Source organism: Chinchilla lanigera, unplaced genomic scaffold (assembly GCF_000276665.1).
Source record: "Chinchilla lanigera isolate Chin_1 unplaced genomic scaffold, ChiLan1.0 scaffold00002, whole genome shotgun sequence".
Classification (NCBI taxonomy): domain Eukaryota; kingdom Metazoa; phylum Chordata; class Mammalia; order Rodentia; family Chinchillidae; genus Chinchilla; species Chinchilla lanigera.
The window spans coordinates 18548784-18576180 of NW_004955403.1; the positions used below are offsets into that span (position 1 = coordinate 18548784).

Here is a 27397-nt window from a genome sequence, read left to right on the forward strand (position 1 = left end):
GTTCAGTCCCGATCTCCTCTCTGCCGCCACAGCGACTCAGTCTGTAATGTCCGCGGGGTCTCTGTTCTCGCGTCCTGGCCTCCAGGATTGGATGGGGCCTACCTGGCTCTGTGCGCGCTTTTCAGCTGGGAATCGTGGTGGTATGAGTCCATCCCACACTCGGTCCCAGGAGCCCTGCCACTCCCGGAGAACTTGCTACCTGGGCGCAAGGCGCGGGGGGCTGGGGGAGCCTGCTCAGCTGGCTCCGAGGGCCTGCTCGCCCCGCCCATCCCCTGGGCCTCCCTGCGCCTAGCAACTCAGTCTGCAATGTCCACGGGGTCTTGTTCTTGCGTCCTGGCCTCCGGGATTGGATCCAACAAAGTAAATTTTTGAATCATCCTTAAAGTCACACTAATTAAAATACAGATCATTCTTCCACATGTAAAAACAAATTTGAAAAAAATCACAAATATTGGACTCCTAACTTACAGTGGTTTGGGAAGGCAACATTGTGAAAAGACAGGTTAAAAGTTTAAAACAGCTGGGCATGGTGGCACACAGCTGTAATCCCAGCACTCAGGAGGCTGAGGCAGGAGAATCACCTTAAATTCAAGGCCAGCCTGGGCTACAAAGTGAGTTCAAGGCCACCCTGAACTGTATAGTGAAACTCTGTCTCAAACAAAAAAAGTTTGAAATGCTATAGGGGGAAAGAAGCAGCTTGCCTTCTTCCTTCCATTGATTACTTCTGACATTCAGAATCACTGGGTTGTACAAGGAAGGGTAAGAGGGAGGAAGAAAAGAAAGAAGGAGGAAGGGAGGGACCACCTGTTCCCGTATTTTCTGTAAGTATTTATACTCTCCTCCCACAGTCACACAGTACACACTGTATTCCAGAATATGCACCATAAAGTTTCCATTTATAAAATAAAAATATGAGGATGAATAGACTGGGGGACCTTGAGGCTGTCTGCTTCATTGAGAGCATCAATCTTTCCTTTCTTTCTGACCTGCACTATGATAAGGAGTGGATGTTAAAAAGTACATTCATTCAGGCACAAAGCAATCCACCACCCAGAGAGCACACTAATTTCACAGTCACTTCTGGAACGCCTTCCGGGATGACGTCATGAGTGGCAAATCACTCAAATTATCTGGGAAACTAAAGATTTCATAGATTAACCTCACTGCCAAGAAATACACCAACATTAATACCAACAATGGAGTCAAGGGAAAAATTCATCTTGATTCCAAGCATAAATTCCAAAAGACTAAAAAAAAAAAAAAAAGGCTCATTGAATGTGCAGCTTGCAAAATTTCCCCAAAAGTACTAATGCCACAACCTGCCATTCTGGGGATCACTGGCGTGGAGGAAGCAGAAGGCTTCAGAGAATTCGGAAGAATGTGTTTGAATTGTGAAGACCCAACTCACTCTGTCTAAAATGTTAAATGGCAGATGTAAAATGGCTCTGAAAATAGAAGTGCAAATATCAAAGATGACACGTAGAACACAGTGAGTACTACTAGTGCTGTATTAGTCAACCCATAAAAGCAAAGAGAAAACAATTAGTTGTCTTCTACTCTGAAAGACTACTACAAAGCGCACACATTTAAAAAATGAGTGTGTGCATTAACATGTAGGTTTGCCTGCATGTGAAACCAAGGATAACATTTCAGTCATTTTTAATGGTAGGTCTACAAGCTCATTAGTCAAGAAGGAAGGGTAAATTCTTATTTCTACACCATGCTGGACTGCAGGCAGAAAACAGACAAAGACCAACAATATTTTTGCATGTTTTCTACCTTCTTATCCTTAAAAAGATAAAACAGGACCGTTTACTGAGATGGCTAAACATAATCAAGATTACAACGTTATTTTAGGAGCAGATAGAGAAGTAGAAGGTAAAAGAAACATTTTCCTGTGACTTGGTAAAGCCTCACTGATCTTTTGCCTGGTGAACCCTGTTTTTTGTGTTGTAGCTTCTATAACTCACCTCGTATCTGGGAATCAAAGTCTTCTAGCTTGACTTTAGCATCAGAGCCGCTCACAGTGGTTTATCCTCAGATGGCCGCAGCTCCTCTCTGTCAGACACTGTCTGTTGGCCGTGCTGGAACTATGTGGGTAAATTGCAGGGGTGGCTCCTTAAACTCCTTCTTTTGCTAAACAGCAAGAGGCAGAACCTTGAAGAGAAATGTTATAGTCACAAAATATTTCTCTACAGAACCTCATCGAGGGTCTCGGGAGGACTGCCTACAGCCCAGGAGAAAAATCCTCCATTACATCTCACTTTTTTTGGTAGCAGGAATCAAACTCAGGACCTTGAGCCTGCCCGGTGAGTGCTGTGCTGCTGACTTATATCCCTGGCCCCCACTATATCTTTCAAAGAGAAAGTTCACACAGAAAGGTGTCTCTGCTTTTTATGTCCTTGGCTCTGTCTTATGCAATCTCACAAAAGTAACCATTAAACGCCTCAGCAATCAGTAAAGCTCATCATTCCCACTTTACCCAGAGTTTGGAGTAAGAATTCTCTCAAAATTTTATGTTGTTAGAAGACAGTCTTTTGTATCTTACAGGCCTAAATAAAATGTGATTGTTGACTGTGATGATGCTACAGAATACTAAGGTTAGGGTCCATCAAGATTATTTTTGTATGTTCAGCAATCTATCTTTTTACTTTCTACACACACATCTCACTGTATGTTCTTTAACCTCATAGATTTATAGGCAGGTGGAAGATAAACGTTCAGCTACAAAACTCCTTAGTCACGTTTTCCCTGCCCTTACTCTGTGGACTGTGCCAAGCAGGCAGGCAGGCAGGCAAGAAGCCCGGTTAGGGCATCCTCTGCTGCCCTGCAGTTCTTTCCACCCACTCACGTCCTCCCCCCACAGGCCTCTAGCCTCATCTGTCTTTACAACTTCTTGAAAATGGCCACTTGGAAAGATAAAGAAGAACACAGGACCACTGGGTAAGATTAAGGTTCCCTCTCCTGTCTCCCCAACTAAGAAGCAGCAGAAAGGAAATAGAAAAGGTGAATCTTACCTCCCACACCTAAGGAATTTTCCTTCCTCCCCACCAAATCATATGTTTTGTGTGTGCACCCGAATAGCCCATCAGACCTGGGACCAAGGTGCATTTTCCCGCTTTCTTCTTTTCTCCCCCTACAGTCTGCGAACGCGTCCTTCAGAATTCAGCTCAAAGCCCCAGTTCCTAACTCCTTCATGGAACTCAGCTAGAAAAGCAGCTGCTCGCCGCACCTTGTCCCCTTGGTCCTTTCCACTCCTGTCAGGCTGTCCTGGTCTTACAGTTAGTTACCTGTGCTTGCTCCTCTTCTCTCCCCTACCAGGTACACACACTTTGGGAAGCAGGGGCCAGCATCTGGATCGCTGCACACAGAGTACGTGTGAGACTTCAAAGTGAAATTTACAAGGTTGCCATTTATACTTGCTCTGTAAGGAACTAATCAGTTACTGTCCATTTTGCTTTTAAAACCACAAATGTATTTTCACACTGTGTATGCAATGTCAAGGACTAGCAGTTGTGGCTTGTTCTGAAACTATAATGAATGTTCCTGTGGATATGCTGTACAATTTTCAAAAAGATAACCATCAAGATAAAGTGTAGTACTCTCTATAGCCTATCAGGGGACTGAGCACTCTGGGTTAAAAATTAGCACCGAACTATTACCACATGGGTGGGGGTAACCAATCATCTCCCATAGTCACTCAAGTCAGAAACAGCAGGAATAGATGTCTTAATTTGGTTTCAAAACATCGATTAGGACAGAGTTTTATATGCTCATACGTGCATTCTATAATTCCCGGTGACTAATGTAGTGAGTTTTATCTGGAAACCCGAGAGTTCACCAAGTGGCACGTCAACCTTACTTTAACTAAGAAACTGCACAGAGTCCTATTTTACTTTAAATACAAACAGCATGCAGGGCAGAAGTCCAAAGGTGATGTGTTATCAAGTTTGAGTCTGATGACTCCTTGTGACAATTTTTAAAGCTCTACTTAAAAGCACTTAGAGAAGGGAAGAGGTTGTTTCTTTTCAAAAGTATAACCAAGATGGATGCCTTCTTTTTATTTTTAACAGTTTTTTGGTTTTTATCAACACATACTGACAAAAAAAATCATGCTCTAGTTTCAGGATACCCTCAGCAGAACAAAAAAGCTTCCAACACCTTCCTTCTAAGATACTAATAAGGGAAAGATGTAAAGGCTGGAAATATTGATTTGAGCAAATTCTCCCACACCAACCAACACTCAGGTAGGAGTTTCTGGAAAATCTCATTCAGTGATCTGGCAGTGGTTCCTCATTCAGGAAGGAATGCCTCATTCAGGAAGCAAGTGATCCATTATCTTTGCCACAGAATTCTTAAGCCCTGTGACTTATCCTCCCACAGCCCAAATTTTGCCTACTATACACGGCGCTCTTGTCTAGTACGTTCTCTACACCTTCCTCTCATTTCTTATTTAAGCCCATGAGAGACCATGATGTAGTCTATCAAAAGCAAGACTGCACCACAGAGCTACTAAGTAAATACATGTGTAGCGGGAGGGGTCTGTAGACAAGAAAATAGAAAAGGGGCCTTATTAGGTCTTCTAGCTAATACTTACTAGAAGGAGTCAAAAACAAACTTTACTAGAGAGATTCCCCTGGGAAACAAGTCAAGGATGGGGCAGAGAAAGAGAAAAAAAAAAAAAAAAAAACAAATAAAGAAAAGCACCACATACATAGCTTTGGGACTTGTGCCCATGGACTTTGTCCCTCTAATTTTTCACTGGGGCAGAGTTTAGGATCCCAGTGGGCTATTCAAACAACAGAGCAGCAGTGCTCATTCCCCAGATGCAACACCTCTGGATCCCTGACCAGGAGCCAGACGTGATGTATGTATTGCCAAATGGAGACGTGATGAAACAAGCTCCATCACTCTGTAAAATAATAAAGGAAAGTTTTGTAAAAATAGTAAAGCCAATAATGGCAATCAGAATAACCAGAAGACTAATTACACAAAGTCAATAGTCTATATCAAAGTCTATTTCACAAGAAAAAATAAGAAATGAGATACTTTGGACTGTATTCTATAATTACGTGGCCCATGGTTTTATTTCAATACATTATTTCTATGAACGACTGGTTTCAATTTAGGGATAAACATCCTATACCTGTATTGCTTTTTCAAAAACTCTAGCCCAAAACATACTTCAAGACCTTTCTTTGCTATCTTGTTTACTTTACAACCATTATGTAAGATCACTGTTTTGCTTTTTTCACTGACAGTAGTGTTTTGATAAGGTATTTATTGTTATTATTCTTCCCTGTGATAATCCAAGTACACCGAGGGATTCTACACTGTATCTCAACCCTAGAGAATACATTTTAGTACTACAACCCAATACATTTTATGGAAACAGGTTGTGCTGGGGTAACTTCCTGAAGATGAAAAATATACACCCCAGTCACTGTTACCTGACATCTAAAACACCTTTCTTGAAATAGATCTGATTTCATTAATGCTAGTATTTATTATAGAAATTAAAATTCATCAACTGAAGTAGCATATCAGTTTCCATATCAATCACTGTTTCCAGAAACTGTGATTGATTGATATACTTAAAAGTAAATAAATTATGTAGTTATTATATAAAAACTGTCAAACCCAGAGACTAAAGTAGAACATAGAAATATAAAAAACAACCAACAAAAACAAAGCTTCTATCTTTAGGCCACTGAGACATTAGCCATACGTAACAAGAAAAGGCCTGTGAGAAGTCTTTTAAGTTATAAAAACAAAAAATGTGTTATGGATATTCACGGCATGGGAATACAAATTCTAGCTTGGAGTCTACGTGCTGAGAGCAAAGCACGTTAGAGGAAGTTGTTCAAAAGTGGAGGTATTTGAAAGATGAGTAGTCAGGCAGGAAATGGTCCCGCAGGGATGAATAAAGGACATTTCAAACAGTGAGGAAAGTGTAGGAAAATTAAGTGATGGGAGCATGTAGTCTGTAGTTCTAGTACTCAGAGCTTAAGGTTCACAAAAGGAAAGTTGGGGAGGGGCCCCAGACAGGAAGTTTGGAACAGTGTAGGTCTTCATGATGGTGAATGATGCATTTCACCGTGAGCTGTAAATAAGAGGAGCAAAGTCCAGAATACGGGGTCACATGGGCATGCTTCACAAGGCAGATCCAGCAGAAGAACATATCCAGAGAGAGAGCCTCACCTGTGGCCCTAAGGGACATGGTAGCTACTGGGAGAGTAGGCATCAGGACAGGCAGGCAAGTAACTGATAAATAACACACATCTGAGGGGGCAGACTGAGTCCATATAGCCTTGAGGATTTGCGGGGAGGGTGGTACTGGGCATTAAGCCCAGAGCCTTCACACTGAGCTACATCCCTGACCTTACCTTTATTTATTTATTTTTTTTTATGTTTTAAAAAAATTGTTTTTGGTTTGCCAGTGTCTTGCTAAGTTTAAAAGTTGCTCAGGGATGGCTTGAACTCACCATCCTTTTGCCTTAGCTTCCCAGAGTTCTTAGAATAGATTTTTTGTCTTCTCAAAATAATCAGTGGGAAACAAAGATTTTCTTTTCTGTTTGAAGCATTGATCTAGGTATATTAAGAACCAGTCATCCCTCAGTGTCCGCGGGGGACTGGTTCCAGGACTCCCTTCAGATACTATAATCCAAAGATGCTCAAGTCTTTCTACAGAATGTCACAGCATCTGCATACAATCTGTACCACTTCCTCTATCCTTATTTCAAATGGTATGAACTTCTCTGATGGCGGGGGAAGTATTTCTACAAATTCAAAAAGCCACACATAGGAAGGACCTGGCACTTATTAAATAGTCAAAGGATTGTTTCTTTTCCAACTGTTCTCATTAATCTTAACAAAAAATCAGATGACTGATCAGAAAGGTAAAAATTTTGATTGTACATTACTTAAGTCTACAATTTCACTGTTTCCTAGGAAGTTCTATTTCTCAGCTGAATGGAACTGTACACAGATACAAGAAACCGAGCAACTCTACAGCACTGTAGATTTGCTTAGAACATATCCTCATCTTCTGAACGCAGTATATTCTAGAGCACGTCAGCAACCTTTTCCTGTAAAGATCCAGATCAGTAAATATCTTTCGTTATGTGGGTACAACTACTGAATTTTGTCACTGTAGCAAAAAAAGCTGCCATAGATTCAGATAGAAATGAGTGAGCATAGCTGAGTTTCGGTAACAATTTACTGATAAAAGATACTTGAGCTATACTATACCTGACCATTTAAAATCGAACAACTGCTTATTGTTTTATAACAATATCAGCTGTTAAACCTTGATGCTGCAATTAAAACATGAATTGTAGTTACAACTCACTACAAATTCAACAGCTGTATTTGGAATTAAATCATTTTAACAAATAAATTTATTTTATAAAAATAGGTAGTTGAACTGTAGCATGTGGATCCTGCCTCCAAAGAGCTCAGCATTGTAACTTGGGGGTGGTTTCATTGCTCTTCACAGCTTAATGTGCATAACTCTGACCAAGTGAGAAAATATTTTTCTGAAAAAATTGGGTGCAAAGAAATTTTCTTTGCCAGTGGAATGAAAAAAGGGCGAACAAAGTGAAGAGGGTCTAAGGAAGTGACGGACTCAAGGAGATGAGAGAAATTTTGAGTAACTTGAAAAGAGAATTAGAATCTGGTGATATCCCAGACCACTAGAAAGACGGTTTAACGTGTTTTCTACCAGGAAATATGAATATGTGACTATGAAACCAATTCAAACAGTGCTCCAATACATGCCAAGTATACTCATTAATTGAAAGAAAAGCAGTGAAAGCTTAACATACTGCATTAAAATGTATTTAAGAAATTCATAAATCTTAACTGAGTATCTGTGTGAGACAACGCCAGGGAATTTGGAAATTTACGGAAGTCTCAGATTATATTTCCTTCATAAATTCTAATGATCACTAAAAAGTAAAGCATGTGATCACCACAGCTTACTGATGTATATGTAAAGCTATAAAAGATACGATAAAACTATTTATACATCTGCTTAATGATGCTTCTGCTAATTTACCATTGCAAGTGGCTCACTAGCTCTGTGACCTTGTGCAAGTTACTTCACCTGTCTGTACCTCGGGTTCCTCATCTGTAAAATGTGTCTCTTCCATGCAGCTGTTTGAGAATTAAGTAAATGAATGTGTGTAAAGAGAGTCCAGGCATACAGGACTGAAGTGTTACAATATTGTGGTCCCCCCCAATCTCCTCTTGTCAAGTCAGATTTATTGGCTCTTCCTCCTTTGCCCTTTTCTTCTCCGGGTAGGTTCCCCTTGGACGTCTTGCTTCACTTGGAAAGTTTCAACCTAGTATTTGCTAGAGAGAGACTGTTACATCTCTCTCCACCCTGCTAACCTCTTTCCCAGACTGTACTGGCCAACTGCCTACTGGCCATTTCCATTACAATCTATCACAGGGACCTAAAACTCAATGAGTTTGAAAAAACCAAGCCCATTATTTTCTACCTTGTCCCTTCCTTCTCCTTGCATTCCTTAGTTAATGGCCTCATTATCTATCTGTAGCTAGAAACTTCAGCTTGAAACTAGTTACTTTTTCATTACCTTTTCATTTCTCTGCTCCCATTCTGTCCTACAAGACATCTTTCATTGTCATCAGAGTCACCTTTCTTAAAGCATATATTTAATTGGGTTATCCTCTTGTTCAGTTATACTCTATTGCTTCAGGGAAGGACCTATGGACCTAAAGTCTTGAGAGCTTCGGAGACACCGGGAACTCTCTGCTTGGATCCAAAGATTTACCTGCTGTGGTTTGAATGTCTTTCCCAAAACTCATGTTGAAATTGAATTGCCACTGTGATGGTCTCTGGAGGTGGAACCTATATGAAGTATCTTTGTCAGGAGGGCATGAATGGACTGATGCTGTCACTGCAGGTGTAGTCTGTGCCCCTCGACCCCCTCTTTCAGCCCCATGATGCCTTCTGCCATCTTATGGAGCAAGAAGGCTGTTGCCTGACACTGGCACCTGGACCGGGGACTTTCCAGCCTGGAGAACTATGGCCAAGAAATTTCCGTTTATTATAAATTACCCAGTCTGCAGAATTCTACTAGGGTACCACAAAGAAGACTGACACTATTCTAGAGGAAAATTCTTAAACTTCCCAGCAGGGTCATTTTAAATTGCATCCTGGTTACACTTCTATATCTGAAACACAGGCCTCTTTTGGATATAGTGCCCATCACATTTTCCTGGAAATGCGCACACTGAATGCCATTGCACCCCTCCGAGCTTTTGACTGTGTCACTCCCTTCCCCTCTACTTGGAATGCTCTTCTCTGCCTGTTGAACACTTAAGCATTCTTTTGTTCTAGTTCAAAGCTCCACTGCCTCCTCTGTGAAGCCTTGCTCAAGCATACAATTATGCATGAACAAGAGGATGCTAGATTTCTGGCGTCTGTATACTATAACATCAGTGAGAAATTTCTCATGTAGCTTCACATGCTACACAATAAAATAGCCACAAATATTTATGCATTCATTGTGTTTGTTTAATTAAATTCAGGTATATTCTTACCGAAGTGCTTGGATTATAATAGGTCAAGGGTAAAGACTCTAGAGCCTAACTGCTCAGGCAATTACCAGTAAGGGGACCCTGGCAAATTCCACTGCTTCTGAGTGCCTCCGTGTCATGTCCTGGAAAGATGGAGAGGTAACTGTTCCTACACCTGTTAGGATTATCCTGAGGGTTGAATGAATATATATTTCACTTAACACTACATAGGTGCTTGCTTCTTATTCTTGTAATCATATTGATTAAGGCTGAAAGGGATCATCACAGAGAAAACAGAATCAACATTGTCCACATGAGCCTCAGGCTTCAGTCAGTTGTGTCATTAGGTAAAGAATTCCAAGAAGGATGGCCCTTTGCATTAATATTTTTATCGACCGAAAAGTGAAGCCTATCTGATAAGATTCCTCTAATAGCTTTCAAGAGCTAAGACAGCAACCTAGAATATTTCCAAAGCACGCTCATCATAGGTACACGAACATAATTCCTTTGAGCAGAAAAAATCCAGGGCTGCTGTTTTCTGGACAGCAAATCAACGGGTTCTTCACTGCTTACAATGTGCCCAAACTGAAGGGGGAAAGACCCAAGTAGAAAACTGGGGAGAATGTCAAAGGACTTAATGATTCATCTTTCAAACAACCTTGGGTCTTGTTGGCCAGAGAAATGGAAAACTGCGCATTAGTATGAATCCAACTGGTCAAAGAAAACCACTGTAAAATACACATCCTAACACTACTGAACCCAACGAGGAATCTAAATGAGCACATATTGTATGCTATGGTTGACTTTCTTCTGAGTGATACAGTCACACAGTGCACTTGGGGTGGCCCCTGTCAAAAATTTTAAACCAAAAAAAAAAAGCTTTTTTGAGCCATGCCGTAAATATTGCAGGATATTTTTTATTCCCAATAAGACTGCCAATGGGTGGTAATAATCAGATGTTAGGTTAAAACACCTGAGTTAGTATTGAAACTAAGAAAAGAGAGAAAAAAATTCCAGTTTCTTAGTCTAAGGTCTTTCATTATATAACCCCAGCCCCAACTAACTTTCTAACTCTATGTTTCATTATACGCTTCCTCAAATCTCCAACAAAACGGGCTTTCTTGCAACCCCCCGATGATATCCACTCTTGGCCACCTCTGTGTGCTTTCTCTAACTAGAATGGTATTCCCCTTACACTTCCAAAGTCAACATCTTCCATTTAGACTCTGAAGGATGGTATGAAACCAACCCCATGGCCAAACAGAATTCTCCAGATTCTTAGCAACTGTTGGAATTTCTCCAGTCTATCTTGATCAGAGGTGACACAAACGTCTTTTCTTTTCAAGACTGGAGGCTCTTTGAGGGCTATGTCCACATACACTCCATCTTTGTAAGCCTGCCGGAGCCACGGGGAAGTCTGCGCATGGCAGGTGCTCCTACTTTTTGCTACAGCATGCGAGAAGGATACTAAAGTGTGCTAGAGCTCACTGCGGCTGATCACAAATGGACAAGTGCATGCACTCAAATGAGCTTTGCTGAAGAAAGCCTTCGGTTAAAAAAAGATACTGTAAGCACCCTGTTTCTTGTAAAATGAGAATTTTAGGGCTACTTGCAGAGCAAAGAAATCACTGTTTATGTTTACCATCCTGTGATTTGCCAACAACTATTAACAGTGGCGTATTAAAAGCTTCCCTCCCCTTAATGTAACTGATATACTTCCAAGTTAGCCAAATTGTAAGATACTTGGTCCTCTCTTTCCACTAGTATGGAGTCAAAATACTGCTTGTCTCTGGGCTTTGGATAACAAGCTCTGAAGTCCTATGGTGGTCATCACCTATAATCTGCTTTAAACTTTAAATAATCAAAATGTAAAAATCAGACAATTTGATATATTTTCGAACCTGCCAAAGCCCAGAGAGGGAAACATTAACAAAACAATCTTGAAACACTGACATCTGATAGCATTTGGGCCAAAGTTGACAAGTCCTAACATGCCACTTTGGTGTTGATTTAAAAGGCTTATTGGATCACAGAGTGAAGGCTGACTTCACTCCTCAGTGTGTTCTTGCCAGATCACTGGACAGCTGCCCACTGTCTCAGTCTTCGGTTCACAGGTGACACTGAGGTTCACAAACCGTCACATAAGTTTTCTTTCTTCTTTTTTTTTTTTGGTTTTTCTCCGGTACCAGGAACTGAACTCACGACCTTGCGCTTGCCAGGCAGGCGCTTTGCCACTGAGCTAAATCCCCAGCCCTGTCACATAAGCTTTCATATGAATTCTTAGACTTCAGTAATTTTCCTAAGCCTCAGACCATGCCAGAACAGATATCCTAACCCCAGGCGAAAGAACAGACTCTCACGGGGCTGCCTTGACTCAGGTTGTGCCAGTGGGAAGTTCTCTGTGGAGTGATCTATTTGGTTTGGCTTTCATCAATGGCATCTGGGACATTCAGTCTCTGGCATCACGTTACTAGTATCCATTGGATTACTGGAACAGCAACTGGATCCTTGCATAGGGTGCAGGAGAGTTAAGTGTTATGACTGACTCAGTCTTTAAAATATTATATATATTCTTTGAAGTATAAATATGTTGGTCATGTGCAAACAGAGGTCAAAATAATGTTTAAAAGCTAATAAACTGAGTAAACATTGCTAGTGCCACTGCCATAAATTATGCAGTGCTCTAAAATTGCATAATAGACCCTCAAAAGGTATAAAGTTTATTTAATCTGTACTGTCTTTCATAATGGTTGTAATTGAATAATCCTAAACAAATTTCTCCTGCGTCAGTCTCTTCTACTTCCTATGCAACACTGATAGAATTATTTCAAAATGGCCCGTTTCTTAGATCTCTTACTGTATCTCTCTTCATCTAGATTTCCGTTTGGTTTCCATAGTGACTTCCTTGTTTGATTAGGCCACACCAAAATTTAACAACTAAATTAAGCATATTAGCAGCCTTATGACTACAGCTTCCTGTGTTTTTAGAGATAGTACTGGCAGTAAAACTGAAATGAATTTTTTAATGTTGAGACAGTGAACAATGCCACCCATGACAACTCAAAACGTTCTTTTGGAAATTTAACTCAATGTCAACTGATAGGAAAGACATAGAAGGGTAAACAGGGTACCCTACGTCACAACGTAACAGTGATTTTCGGGAAATTAAGAGCTTTGTTTGGCATAAGCGGAAGTCCATGAAAAAGGAGGCTAGGCCTTGGAGTTAAACAGGTGTGGGTCAAATCTCAGTGCTGATATCTTTCAGCAACTCAGCCTGACTGATCCTCAAGTCATTTGTCTGAAAGATCAACACTTACGCTAACAAAACCTAGTTCAAGTTGCTTTGGAGATTACAGACACAATCATGGGTGACATAATGAGGTTTCAGCAAATGATGGACTGCATATTTGTGTCTTTCCTTGAGCTGTTAGGGCTGCCTCAGTGTTCTAAATCAGTTCAAAACATTGACCTCTGAGGGTCATTTTGACTTTGGAGCAGAGCCTGAAGTCCAGGGTGGCCAGAGCCACTGAATGAGGTGGATGGGGACACACCATGAGGCTTTACCAACCTGCCTTTCCTGCCTTTCACTGGATGGCGCTTAGCAGCGCATTCCCTAGTTGTCATCACCTCCTAACGACACTCCCAAAAAACAACTCCCGAACTGTGTCAGAAGGTGGCAAGAGTGATAGAGTAAGTGTGTCTGAAGTGACAGGGAGTATTTCAAGGTGGACTAATGGCACTGTCTTTTTTTGTAATAAATTTTTAAAATCTAAGCCTTCACTGTATATTTCAATTTCTCTTGTATGATGGTGGTCCCATAAGACCACAGTAGAGCTGAAAATTTCCTATCACCTAGTGACATCGTAGCTACAGAAAGATCATCATGCAATAGATGTTACTCACACATTTGTGGCAGTGCTAGTGTAAACAAACCTCCTGTGCTGCTGGTCACACAAAAGTATGTATGATCGTAATTGCATACAGTACATAATACTTGATAATGGTAATAAGTGACTACTTGTTTATGTATTTACAATAATATACTTTTTATCATTACTATAGAGCATAATTCTTATTATTGAAAAAAGTTTAGTATAAGCCAATATATATGTTAAGCTGGTAGCGGCCTCATATATGTTTACATTTCTTGACTGCATCATTTTCTACTGTGCTTGATTTAATCTCCTGTTGCTTTCTCACATGGGTCCAAGTGTGATAGGCTATACTGTACCTCTCTCTCTCTCTCTCTCACACACACACACACCCCATACACCCTATCTGTACAGTAGGGTTTAACATCCAGTGTTGTGTACGTACACTCTGTGATGCTTGCACAAAGACAAAACTGCTCAGCAACACATTTCTCAGAGCATGTGCCCACTGTTAAGAGGCATCTGACCGTCTCCTTTTAGGACCCACCCTTGCTGATTTTCTAATACAGATAAGGTTAAAGTTTTCTTTTCCAAAGCTGAGAACTATGGGTTATTATACCACCTTGATATAAACCATACTTTCTTCAGACTACAAATTTGCCTCCTCACAGAAAAATTATATGCAAAAATCAATGAAATATTCATGCCTAACACTTAACTTTTCTGAGGCTCATAAACACATCATGAATTTAAAAGTTCAAAGCAGAGAAACTAACAGGCAACTTCCAGGCAGTGAGTAGCTGGAACCATCCAAGTTCACATTTTTACTCTACCACTCTCTGGCCATGTGATTTTTGGTGTGTGTATTCATTCTCCATTTCTATAACAAAATACCAGAGGATGGGTAACTTTTATAAAAAGTTATTTAGCTCACAGTTCTGGAGGTTCAAGGGCGTGATGGTGGCATCTGCTTGGCTCTGGTGAAAGCCTCACAGTAAATGGTAGCATAATAGCAGGCACAGGTGCAAAATGGGAAAATCACACAGCCAGACATGAAGCCACGGGAGGGGGCAGGGTTGCTCCTTTCAGAGCAATCCTCTTTTGACAACTAAACAAGAGGTCCCATGAAAACTGCCTTAATCCTTTTCAAGGGGAGCACCCCCAATGAGCCATCTAATAATTGCTAAGCTCCACCTCCTCAAGGTTCCACCACTTTGTACATCCACACATGGGAATCAAGCTCCCAGCACATGAACCTTGCGGGGCATAGGGATCCGTGTCCAAACCACAGCAGTACGTCTCCTGCTTGTTTCTTGGCTCCCTTAACTGTGCATGGGACCATTAAGAGTGCCTAAATCACAGAGTTGGAACAAGGAATTAACAAGATGGTATACACAGCTTGTATTATTACAAAAGCAACCTTGCCCAAAATTCACATGGTACATATTTCCAGATTAAATTATTAATGATCATCCTCTGTGATTCTCCTTGCTCACTCTCCTCCTCCAGATAAACAAACAAGTAAATAAGCTGCTCTCGATAACAGACCTAAACTGAAGAATTTCACGAAAGGCATCCACTGTCCTGCGGGCTGTAGACCTGACCTGAGCCCACCACCAGCCCTGCCGCAGGCCCCTGTCACTGTCTCCCTTTTACTGTACTGCAGTCCGCAAATCTGTCCTCCTCAAGGAGTCAAAAAGTGGCTACTACCAACCTATCCTAGGCCCTGCTGGTGTGCTATCACTGGCCCTGCCTGAGGTCCTTACATCACTGGTGGGAACGTAAACTGGCACATTTAGAAAAATGTTTGGCAATATCATCTAAAGGTAATAATGTATCATAAGCCAGCAGTTCTACTCCTGGGTAGACACCCAAGACAAGTGAGTGTAAATTAAGAAAGTTCACGGAAGTTCCAGTTCACAGTACTCATAAAACTCCCAAAGTTGAACTAACCCAATGGTCACTAGTACTGTAGATGCTTCCAGGTTGGTGGCCACAAGGAGGTGCCGGGAGGTGCCCGGAGGGTGGAATGCCTCAAAACGGCATGGTGCTCCACGCCACCTCCAGCCATACTTTGCCTTACGCATCTCTTCCATTGGGCTATTGTACCCTCTATGATACACCATACTTGTACCCTCTATGATACACTGCTAGCAGAATTAAAGAGAAGTTGAAGGAACAAAAAACTGCACTGTATTCTGCTGATAATGACATGTAAGAGAACAAGAGCTCCATGAAGTAATACGGACCAACCAATCCAAAGCACATCTTTACAAGAACAGGAAGCTGCAGGCTGAAGTCAAGTGAAGACTCAGGCCTGTAGGAAGCGTTTAGAACAACGATGCAAAGAACCAATGGATACCATTATACTGAAGATGGTGGAAGGGAAAAAAATAGACAAAGACATTTCTTGCTGCCACTGCTGAGCCACTGAACTAACTCCTTATTGTTGAGAAAAATGAGTAGAATATTATGAATCTCACAGAATATGCCCACAATGGAATAATCCACAGAAGCGAAAGAGTTTACTACTGATATAAGCAACAGCAAAAATGTGTGTGAATATCAACATAAAGACACTGTATAATTCCCTTCTTCCCTCCCGTACTGGGGATTGAACCTAGGGCCTTCACCCTGAGCTACATCCTCATCTCTTTCTTATATTTTATCCTGAGATAGGGTCTTGCTAAGCTGCCCAGCCTTGGCTTGAACTTGTGATCCTCTTGCCTGCCTTCCTTCCTTCCTTCCTTGGTTCCCCCTTCCCATATTTACTCAACGCTTAACACTGTGCTAAGCATCACAAACACGCCAGGATGGTCCTCATCATGAAGAAGTCTGTATGCTGCTGAAGGAAATCACTTCACTGGTAGCACTATTCATTTGGCAGCAACAAATCACATACCACCTTCTGACGCCTCATCTGTTCTCATCTTCAATTACTTGACATTTTTTAAGCTGAGTAAATTTACAGCTGGTCTCAAGTTAAAATGTAAATTCCGTTTGCCTGAAACTTTCCTATGGCCTTAAATGCCTAGCACAGTGTCTAGTGCCTAGCAAACACTGAATGATATCTTGTTTATTGAACCTATCATGCCATAGTACTTTCCTTGGCCTCAGGTTCTTGGCCAGTATTCTTTTCTTCAGGTTTTCCTTTTTCTTTGCCCCTTATGGAACCTGCAGATCTGCAAACTCCCTGCAAAGACAGTGCATGCCCTACACTTACATACGCTACAGTGGCTAGCACAGTTAGCATGTGCCTGGTGCTATTCTGAGTTTTCTTTCAGCAACCATTTCATCCTATATAAGCCTTAAGGATATGGAAGAGCTGAAGGGGGAAGTGAAGAGGTAATAGACAGAATTGTGTCATTGAGGAGAAAATTATGAACTTTGCTTTTTCAGCTTGCAATGCACCGGCAAAAAAAACAAACAGCACCGCCTGCCCGGCTTCCTATTCCTACAGTGCTCAGATCCCCACGGGCGCCAGGGATCAATGTGCCCCGAGCATACCCTTAGCTGTCTCCCAGGGTCAAGGGTCACTAACGAGGAAAAGATCTGCAAGTGCCAGGAAGAAGCCTGAGCCTCTCTATCACATGAATTTACTCAGTTGCACTTGTCCTCAGAAATAGGAGCAAGTTGAAAGAACTGGAATTACCTTAACTCAGAGTTTTCTTCTCCTGTTCTTGTTGCGTGTAGCTGACCTCACATGCTTCCTGAAGCCACCTGTTACCACCTGGAGTCACAAGACTGTGAGGAGTTGCACTTTGACATCGCAGCCTCGCCCTATGACAGGCTTCAAGTGCACATTTGTGCTGACCTGCGACATCCGGCAGCTGAGTGCCATCTGCTCCCACACCAGCGCCATGTCCACCTTACAGACGGAGCAGATGGATGAACCACAGCCCCGTGGGGTCTGACGTGGAGCAGCTGGCATAACAGAATGGCTTCGTGATTGGTGCCTTCCCTGACATTCAAAGGGAGCATCCTGAGTGCTGCAGGACTCTACTTTCTGTCTCTTTTGGAATTGTGTTGGGGACAATTATCAGAGGTAACACTCCTGGTTGGGAGGTCAGGAAGGATTAGCATGGTTAGTGTTCTCTCATGAAAATCACCAACATACACATGGAGCCATGGTAGTTCACTGAGCACAAGGCAGTCTCACAGGACGGAGACCAGTGTCGTGGTCTTGTTGTATAAATCTCAGTATGTTTTGCCCCTGCTTCCTCTCACCCTCCATCCACATCACATTACTCTTCCTTTTAATTCTTTAATTTCCTCTGCCTGGAACACACTTTTCCTTTTTTAAATCTAGCTAATCCCAATCCAGCGCAACTGACTTCTCCTCACAGAAGGAGTCTCTGGTCTTGCAAGCTGGGCCAGATCTAGATCACACAGTTTCACAGCACCTGCATTTTTGTTTTAGCACTTTTTCACAGTTTGAAATTTGAGATTTTTAAATTTTTTTTTTCAGGCATAGAATTTACCTGCTACTCTTATGCTTCTCAAGGCTACATGGTGCTCAATAAATATCTGTAGAGAGAAGAAAGGAAGGAAGGAAGGAAGGGAAGGAAGGAAGGGAGGGAGGGAGGGACTGAGTATGGAAAATCAAAAGGAGACGGAGAAAAGTAAGGCAGCAAGGAAAAACAAACACAGCACGAAGAGGCAAGGTTTAAGAATGTAGCGCATGCTTCGGTCTTACCAGATTTAGGCTGGTTATAGAGGACACATCACAACCCAGCTCCTGTAACTACGGAAAGGCTGCCATCTTCCTGGAGCTGGCCTACGTTTTCCCATTCAAGCCACCACTAGAGAACCAATGACCTCTAGCACAGCACTCAGGGACAATTATTCAATACTAGAAATAGAATTTTGTCCTGTGAAAACTTCTGGGACTGCATCTAGTTATTTTATAGAAATATACACATTTCAAATGGAGACAATAAAATTTTAAGATCAAATATTTTTAAAAGTCACAGTGCCATATCAAGTCTTCTTTGAATTTTTAAACTCCCTTTGAGGTCTACACCAGTAATTCCTAATGAAGGACCAGGGACCCCTTGCAAATTGCGCAGTTATTGCTAAGGGATGAAAATGCACACACACAGTAAATACTGCCCGCCCACTGAACACACCAAAAGGGACCCTCATATTTTAAACAGTTCAGAGCCATGCTGTTTAATTATCATTGGTCCTGCTTCCCATTGTATTGATGGAAGAGGTCCACTTTTATGGACTTCCACTCAGTCTGAGCCAAAATTTTTTCCAACCTCATTAGGAAATCCATGCGACATGCAAGGTACTGTGGTGCCTCTGCTATATGAGAGAATGATGCTTCAAATCAAGCAATTTCAGGGGAATTAATTACTTTTTTTCTATGTATACGAGTTCTACTTTCCCTTGCCTAGTTGAGTTCCAGAATTGAAAGATGTCAGTGAAAGATCTCACTGGAAAAACAACCAGGGCATCACTGTGGAGGTTGGGATAGTGATCCATATCACAACCCCACTGCAAGTCGTAATGAAGTGAGGCTCATGCAGTGAGGCCTGCACTGGACAGCTCGCTGAGTATCGTGTTAACTTTGTTAGAACACGTGGGCATCAGGTGACTAAAAGTGCTGACCGAACAGGCAAAAATAGGACAGGTTTTAAGAACCTGGGGGCAAATTAAAGATTATTATCATCATTTCAGAAAATACCAAGGATGTTCTGCCTCACACATGTGTACAAACACACACAGATGTATACAGTTGAGCATCTCTCTAAGCCTGTATGCTTTATAATCAAGGTATGAAAGACAAGGTTCTGCACACGGGAGACTCCAGTGTTCCTAAGCACAAGTTCACTGTCAGAGAAGGGAGCGACCAGCAAGCATCCCAATACAGCAGGAAAACGTATCTACCAGGAGTTAGAAATCTGCGTTTCTCACAGCTATGCTGCTTCAAAGTGTGTCCCTTTGGCCCAGTCACTTAACTTTTTCTGGGACTTGGTCTCATTATTTATAAACCAAGGATGCTAGACTGTCATATTAACACTTTATTTATGGAGAAATCTGTCATGAAACTAATTCTTATTTTAGAGGAGATATGGTATAGTGTATAAAAATTTTTTAAAACTACAGTCTTATTCTTTCATCTATTTTCATTTTAAGTTTGGACCTATCTGATCAAAAGATTTTGTCTAGAGCTATTGATAAGGATTAGGGAAGTTTCAGGGCCTGGGTTTTGAATGTTACACACAGTAAGGATAAACTTTCCCCAGCTCTTCACTTTCAATCCTATTTGATTCTTCGTCTTTCTTTCCCTAAATTAATAATTACAAATAAAAGTTAACTAAAGTAAACTATATGTTGATGTCTTCTAATTTTCACGTAAATAAAAGCTAGTAGGATAGTGAACATGGTTGCCTGTGGCCTAACATTATACCTTTAAACAGTGAGAGGTTTAAAAACAACCATTCCCATTTCTCTCTTTCACTGTAAATCCACTGGATCCCACAGTCCCAAGGGGAGAGGCTGTTAAGCTGTTTTCTGTTGACATATCAAAAGGAATTTACTCTTGTCACAGTCTGTACTCCAGTGATGTCTACTTCAAAATAGTAATGCTTCTTCCTTTTCAGAAATGAATAATAAGTTTTAAAAACACACAATGACACTGCAGGTATTATTTCTTTTAATTCATAAACTACTTGGAGGCAGATTCTGAATGATAATAACAAAATAATGTTTTATTAGCATTTTTGATACTATCTTAAAAATCTGGTAATTTTTCATTTCTTCACCATCAAAAAGTTCTCTTTTGTAACAGGTATGAAAAAGTCAATATTCAAGACAAGTGAGTATATGTAATATACTTACTTTATGGTTTGTAGAATTATGCTTCAAAACTTACATACTTTCAAGACTGGCATTTTAAAGCAGAGTTTTTCAAGCAGTATTTAAAAAAAATACTCGCCCCTGCATTTAATTCTAAATTTCCCTATATAGTAAGTAATTCAAGTGTGTATTCTCAAATTAGAAAACACACACACACACACACACACACACACACACACACACACACATAATGTTTTGCCTTAGATAATCAACTGTGTGCAGGAAACATACATCTTTATTCCATTTAATACAAAATACTAGTGAAAGTGCCTTAAAGTCCCTCTCATTAAAAAATTACAACAGCAACATTAAATTGTGAGACCAGGAGAATTCTAGAAGACAGAGTTTGCTTGATTATAAAGGACACCAGAACCACAGTGGGCACGAGGGACTCATAGAGGATTAACTTTGTCTTGAGTTCCCAGACTGAATATCTTCTTTCTAGAGATAAAACCCTTTCTCTTAAGATAACGATAAAAGTGAGAAAACAGATGAAGGAAGGTCAAGCAGAGTCAAAATTTGTTCAATCTAAAATTCTCCATTTGAGCTGCTGCAATCTGTTTTCCTTCTCTTCACTTCACACAAATCACTTCACGTCGAGGCCTCCAGCCATTTCTGCACTATAGAAGCTACTGACTGATATTCGAGTTTCACCTTCCTGAACTCTTTCTCTACTCAGACATGTTCAAACATAGGTTCTGTGAAAGGGAAAAAGACTAGGTAGAAAAAACAGCTCAGATAAAATTTCAAGATCCTTTTAAAGTTATATTTTCTGTGATTTTATAATTCTACCCTTCATTCCTTCAACTTTACAGTCCTTGATTAGTTACTCTGTGCTTTTCTAACCTAATTTTTCAGTAGTTCTCTTATGAGTTTTCCTCTCTGTTTTCATGAATTATAACATTCACAAAGGATAAGGTGTAATTCTGAGGTGTACAGGGTGATGTTGTACAAATGTATATAATTATGTAACTAGCACCAGATCTAAGTATAAAACATTAGCATCCCAATCAATTATTCCTCAAAGAACCACAATTCTGATTTCTAACACCAAAGGTTAGTTCTTCTCATTTAAAAACATCATCAGGATAAGCATCAATCTTTAACATGAAGGCCACTGAGAAATGAAGAATTATATTGGTTTTATTAGGAACAAGGACTTGAGGCATAGAGAAAAAAAGGTAAAGACAGAAATCTATGAGTTTAAGTTTTGAAAAATCTTCCATTATCTTTAATCTGAATTAGAAGTATCAGCATGAAATAATGAAGGTATTTACTTAAAGTAACTTTATCCTCTGAATAAACCTAAAAATAATAACTAACCAAGGTGTACTTACCACCCCGAAATTAGTTCATCCTTGGGTTCACTGCTTTGCTTATGAGCATTTCCTGTATAAACTCTTAAATATTTCTTCCCTAAAAGCTAAAAGTAAAGATAATTCTGCCTTCTCCAATCTAAAATGGAGATAATTGAGTTAAAGAACTCAAACAAAATTCCCCATAGAGAAAAAACACATATGGATCTAATTCTACTGTTGAGTCTTTACTGATTTCTTTTAAATTAAATGAAATTAAATTAAATGCAAGCTCTGGCTACAGTAATTTAACTACTATTTTGATCATTTCTCTTCTACTTAATTAGCAAAAATGAACCATTAAGTAATCCCATTAAAAATGAAGAGACAGGTAAATGGCTTTCTGGATCTCACAATTATCAGTACTTGACCTTAAAAAGTCAGCACAACCTCAAAAGGAATTTGATCAAGACAACTCCAAGAAACACACACAGGCAGGTTCATTACAGGAAATCAGTAGGGGCAGGAGAGACGGTGATACCTCCCTTACGAGCCAATGATGGAGCTAGCTATGGGAGAATTATTTCCACGGTGTAGCATCTCCTCTACAGTAACCTTCCAAACGAAGTCAGCTGTCACTGGATGGAACAATGGATTCTTCACAAACAAAAATGCTAATCTCTCTATGTAAGCTGAAGACATGATGAGAAAGCTGAGCTTCATCATTCAAGAAATCATCTTTGTGTAACCGTGCGATGGGGGGGGCAGGGGAGGTACAGCTCCAAACTCCACTAACAGCACTAAACTCTGGCTCCAAAGAGTGGAGCTTCACAACCATAATGCTGAACAAAAGAAGCCAGACACAAAGAAAGTATGCACTGAGGCTCTGCATTCACAGTTCATGGACAAGCAAAGTAGTCTTGGGTGAAAATAAGCAGAACAGCACTTGCCTAGACAGCTTGGGGAGCTGAGAAAGGGCATGGGAGACTCTTCTGAGGAGACAGAACTATCAGGACAGGGCACAGGTTCCATAGGTATACTCATTTGTTAAAACTGTACAGCCAAGATTAATACATTTTTGTGTGTGTAAACTCTGCTTGAAGAACTATGTTTAAACCAGCAATATCACCATGTGGAGTGAGAGTTCGTGAATTCACAGATGACCCAAGGATGGCAGGGTATCAATAACCGCGGCAGGTAAACGATGGGTAACTGCAGTCCATTATACTATTGTTTGTGTTGAGCACGCTTGAAATTTTCCACAATCAAAGGTCTTTCTGAAGGACTAAAAACCCTTCTGCGTACTTAGTTACGGTCCTTCAGACAAATCACAACCTCTCTGAACCTTGCTTTATTCATCTACAAACTAGAGGTAACAACCCCTGCACATCTTATTAAAAATAACCTTCAGTTGTTGCCAAATATCAAGTGAGGCAAAGGATATACATGTAATTTCTAAACCATGAGGCAACAGACAAACAGAAAATTCACAACAGAGAGAATCTGTGCTTACTCACAGGCTACATTCTACATTTGAAGAGATCCTTAATATATTTTCTTCAGACCCCCAGTATACATCCACTTTACAATAATTCCTGCTTGAAAACATAGTAATAAAACTGATAGGCCAGAAGATTGGATAACACAAACGTTACTTATGCTTGATTACAAAGTACATGGCATGAGCCGTCTTTCATAATTTCCTAATAATGAAAAATTTAGGCCTTCCAAATGTGTGAATCTTGAATACACACCAGCTGACCAAGAGAAGGTGCCTCAAAGCACATTCTAGAAGGAAGCTGGTTTAGGATTTTAACCATTCTGGATAATTCATATGTTCATAATTGAGAATCAACTATCATAAAACCCACTGAAGCTTGACCAGCCAAAATAATGTTTATTAGTTTACATAAAATTGCATTAGGGACAGCAGACATTAAGTTCTTAATGGGACGTGATCAGGCATAGAAATCAGACAGCTAGACAGTCGGCCCTCAGCTTTAAGGCACAGGTATCTTCAACTCAAGTGAGCCCAGCTGAAGTGCACATGTGGAGTATCACTTCATTTTTTAATGTCTGTTAGGGAACTTAGGTGCAACACAGTCTCTCTCTCTCTCTCTCTCTCTCTCTCACACACACACACACACACACACATGCACAGAAAAAGAGAACACAAGTTGCAGCTGCAATTATGCAGGTGTCCTCTGCTCAAATGCCAGTGAGTCAGGGGAAAAGTAAACAAATTGGCCTGGTGTGCTGCTGTTGGGCCAAGTTTCAAAATGAGTAAGCACATCAGAGCAAGGTTTTAAATAAGGACATTCTAGCTCAATATTATACTTACAAGAACATCATTTGGATGAATTCTTTTACACTGATATCATCTTTAAGTAATAGCTGTGTGCACCAAGTGCCTCCTTGCAGTGCTCCAAAATGCTTACTATCCAGTGTTGGAGAGCAAGTTCCTTGGCCTTTCAGCTCTGCTGCAAAACGAGCTGGGGAACTGCTTTTCCTCACGCTGCCTCAGATGCTCCTCCATCCACTCTTTTCCACATGACTTCGTGAAGAAGCGCCAGCCAGCACAGGCCACCAACTGCTGGGTTTCAGGAGTTGCCTGAGGAAGACCATCTGAGCCACTATTTGTGAAGGAGCTAAAAAAAAATATGTTCCAAACTGCCCACTTCTTGCTCCTTTGTTAGGGTAGAGGAGATTACACAACACCACAGCACAAAGATTGGTCACTTCCAGATAAGCCAAGGCTTCAAGCTGAAGTCCCCATTCCACCTCTCACTCTGACAAGAGTCTTATGTAATCTAATTCCACAGCACACAAAAAGCCACCTTCTAGGTTCTATCCCCCCTACAGCCTACCACCTCCCATCCATGGGAGGGGCCGTTTCTCTAGGAAGTTCTGCTAATGTCTCTAAACACTAACTCTCTAATTGTTTCCTCTAGTTCATCACAGACCTCTCCAGCTTTCCTGCGTCGAACAGGAAAGCTTTCCTTGCTAGCCCATGCACCACATTACTGTTCAAGTGTCCCTCTGAGTCAAGCAGAGATGCCCAAGCAGAGCTGAGTCTCTCAACTGACTTACCCTCTCCTGTAGCACAGAAATTGGAGACATCAAGGTCACGCCACGGATGATGCAAGCACCAAGACTTGAATGAATTCCAAGGATGCTGGATCAAATCATTTTTCCCAAGGTTATTTTAAACTCCAAAGTGATACCATTCAGAAAGAAGCAGTGAAAAGGGGGAGAGGAGAGGAGCTGAGTGAGAACAGAGCGCTGGAATGGAAGCTCCATTCCTCTGCCATTCCCCTCCCCCAGTAACATCCACTTTGTCCCCAGCGTTCCTTTAACCCTAGGCTCTGATGTCACTTTGTGATATGAAAGGAATGTGGTGGGAGGATGGGTAAGTGGCAGGAACTGAAGACAGCCTCTGAATTACTCAACCCCTGACTCAAGGGAGCAAACCTTGGGGAGTCTCAGCCCATGGAGGGCAATGGGTCGATTCCAGAGAACCACTCTCTCTCCTTGAGAAGTTCTGTTCCAGAAAACACCAGAGAGTGAACATTATAAACCAGCAGGTCCCAGAGCTTTCCACAGTTCCCTGAGGGCACTGCTCAACCATACTAATACCTGGCAACCCACTTGGGACCCCTTCTGTCTCTCTCAGACAGAAGCCTTCTTTCCCCAATAAATATATTCTGCTCTTAACCTCCATTGTTCCTAAAATTCAGTCTTCTATTTTAGAGAACACGAACTAGTACCAGACATCTAGCAGGTTGGGAGTTTCTTTCCCCTACATCACTGCAATTTTAAAAAATGGAATGCAGGTATCCCTATAAAAAATACCACTGTCAGGTATTTTCAATAATAAGCTCACCCAGTGGGGGCCAGAATTTGGAAACTTGTGTATTCTACTAGCTGCCATTAACTATTCTTTCCCAATTTTCATTCTGTGTGCCCCTAAATGCAAAATAAAATACAAAAACATCAGTTAAATGTGAATATCTAAGGATTCACTTTTACGTATAAGCACGCCTCAAAGGTAGCATTTAATACTAAACATTTATGCTAAAAAATGATGTCTTTTGTATCTGCAAATGACCAATAAAATCCATAGGCACTCAGCTTATCCTTTCAGAATCTTTAACAGATTCTAGCAGTAGAGAATGAGCATGATGCTGTTGATGGGACAACTTCCATTTCCCCAACTGTGAAATGAAAACAGTTGAGCCAGATCTAAACTTTTACTAACCACTGAATTATGAGTAGACATTTAGCCATGTCATATTCAATCATCCATATCTCCTGGAAGAGGCTTCCTCACAGAAGAGAATGACCACCAACTCAATTTATCATCGATTCTCCTTCCCTTCCAAAAGGGATGCCCGAAGCCTGTCTTTTCAGAACTCATCAATGGTGAGAATTTCTCTCATATAGCGGTTTGGATATTTGCCACCTCCATAGATTCTGCCTAGTCCACTCTATCACAAATGTCCAGGAGCTGCAGAGAAACCAGTGTTTCTGATATCTGCATCAGGGCTATATGCGGTGATCCCTGGAGCACTGCATGCCAAAAGATCATATTATTTTAGCAGAAAATATAAAGTAATTCTAAGATGTGGTTGTGGATGAAGGATCATTAAGTCAGAAGAAAAGAACAGCAGACATCTAAATTCATGCTGACCAAAGATAGTGCAGAAGTGTGAGCAATAATTCTAAGGAATGTGGTAGGATTTACATCGCTCTGCCTATCTAAATTTGATTCTACTCAAGTGGCCTCCAGTAACTCAATCTTGTTATCTGTGATACAGACAACATCAAATATAATTGTGCTTGTTTAACACACACTGTCTCTCTAAAGTCTTAGTTTAGGACTGGCCATGTGCTAAGAAAATTCCCTCCTTCCCACATCCTCCCGGCCTCCCTCGCTTTCGCTTTTCTTTTCTCTCTGTCTTTCTTCCCTCCGTCCCTTCTTTCCTGTTTTTCTTTTTTCCTCTGTTTTAACCTGACAACCTTCCATGCTTTCAAGTATGCTAATTATATCAGTAAACTATAGCCCTTGGGCCAAATCTAATCCTCTACTTATTTTGTTGTAAAAGCATCACTGGAATGCAGCATGTCCATTTCTTTATAAGTTGTCTATGGCTGCTTTTGCTCTATAATGGCAGAGTGGAATAGCTGGCAAAAGAAGCCATGACCTGTGAAACCTCAACTATTTATAATCTGGCCCTTTACAGAGAAAATCTGCCAATCCCTGCTGTAAAGTATTAATAACATTTTCTTAAAGGCGAGATAAAGTGATTAACACTCAATGCTTCACTCCTTCTGGGCAACAGTTTGCCAAAGGAAATGGTGATTTCCCCCTATGAATTAGCAAGTTACTACTCACCCCACGCAATCGCCAAGTGACTGGAAGCATTTTGGGTGTAGCGGTTCACATCTCCAAGTGCAGTCTGAAAGGAACATGGCCCTTTGTGCTCAGGTATTCTGAAGAAGCCCAGGAATAAATACACAAGCATGGAAATATGATAATGCACATTTCTTTCTGCATGGAATCTAGCATTTCAAAAGGCAAAATTACACAATGACAAGCACACACAATTGTCTGCTGCCATGATAACCTGTAGTCGGATGGAGAGAATGCAGTAAAGCAGCAGTAAGAGAATCATCTGCACTTGGCACCACTGCCTACGAGGGAACTGTCACTGGTACAGGAATTTAGAATTTAAATCATCGTGGCTCTTCTGCAGCTTCACTGCTTTAGGCAGGAAGAATGTGTGATCAGAAAGAACAGCTGCCCTCAAAACCAAA

At 40.9% G+C, this 27397-nt stretch overlaps 1 protein-coding gene and 1 long non-coding RNA gene across 11 annotated transcripts in view; one reads left to right on the forward strand and one right to left on the reverse strand.

Moving 5' to 3' along the window:
• The window catches only part of Osbpl6 (oxysterol binding protein-like 6), a 134291-nt gene extending 107236 nt beyond the window's left edge, over window positions 1-27055 (reverse strand). For 6 of the 10 annotated variants that reach the window (XM_013512652.1, XM_005373388.2, XM_013512663.1 and 3 more), the window contains exons 1-2: window positions 23922-23938; window positions 1971-2157 (exon numbers count right to left, since the gene is read on the reverse strand). The gene's annotated coding sequence lies outside the window, so the exon portion shown is untranslated. Of the gene's footprint in view, window positions 1-1970; window positions 2158-23921; window positions 23939-26975 lie in introns of those variants that run through there. The other 4 variants (XM_005373390.1, XM_005373387.1, XM_005373385.1 and 1 more) reach the window with 2 other exon arrangements.
• Window positions 2867-4241, forward strand: LOC106148170. Its single transcript, XR_001233377.1, has 3 exons — window positions 2867-2943; window positions 3322-3372; window positions 4122-4241. It is a non-coding gene; the product is annotated as an uncharacterized LOC106148170 (long non-coding RNA).
• Window positions 27056-27397: the final 342 nt, after the last annotated feature.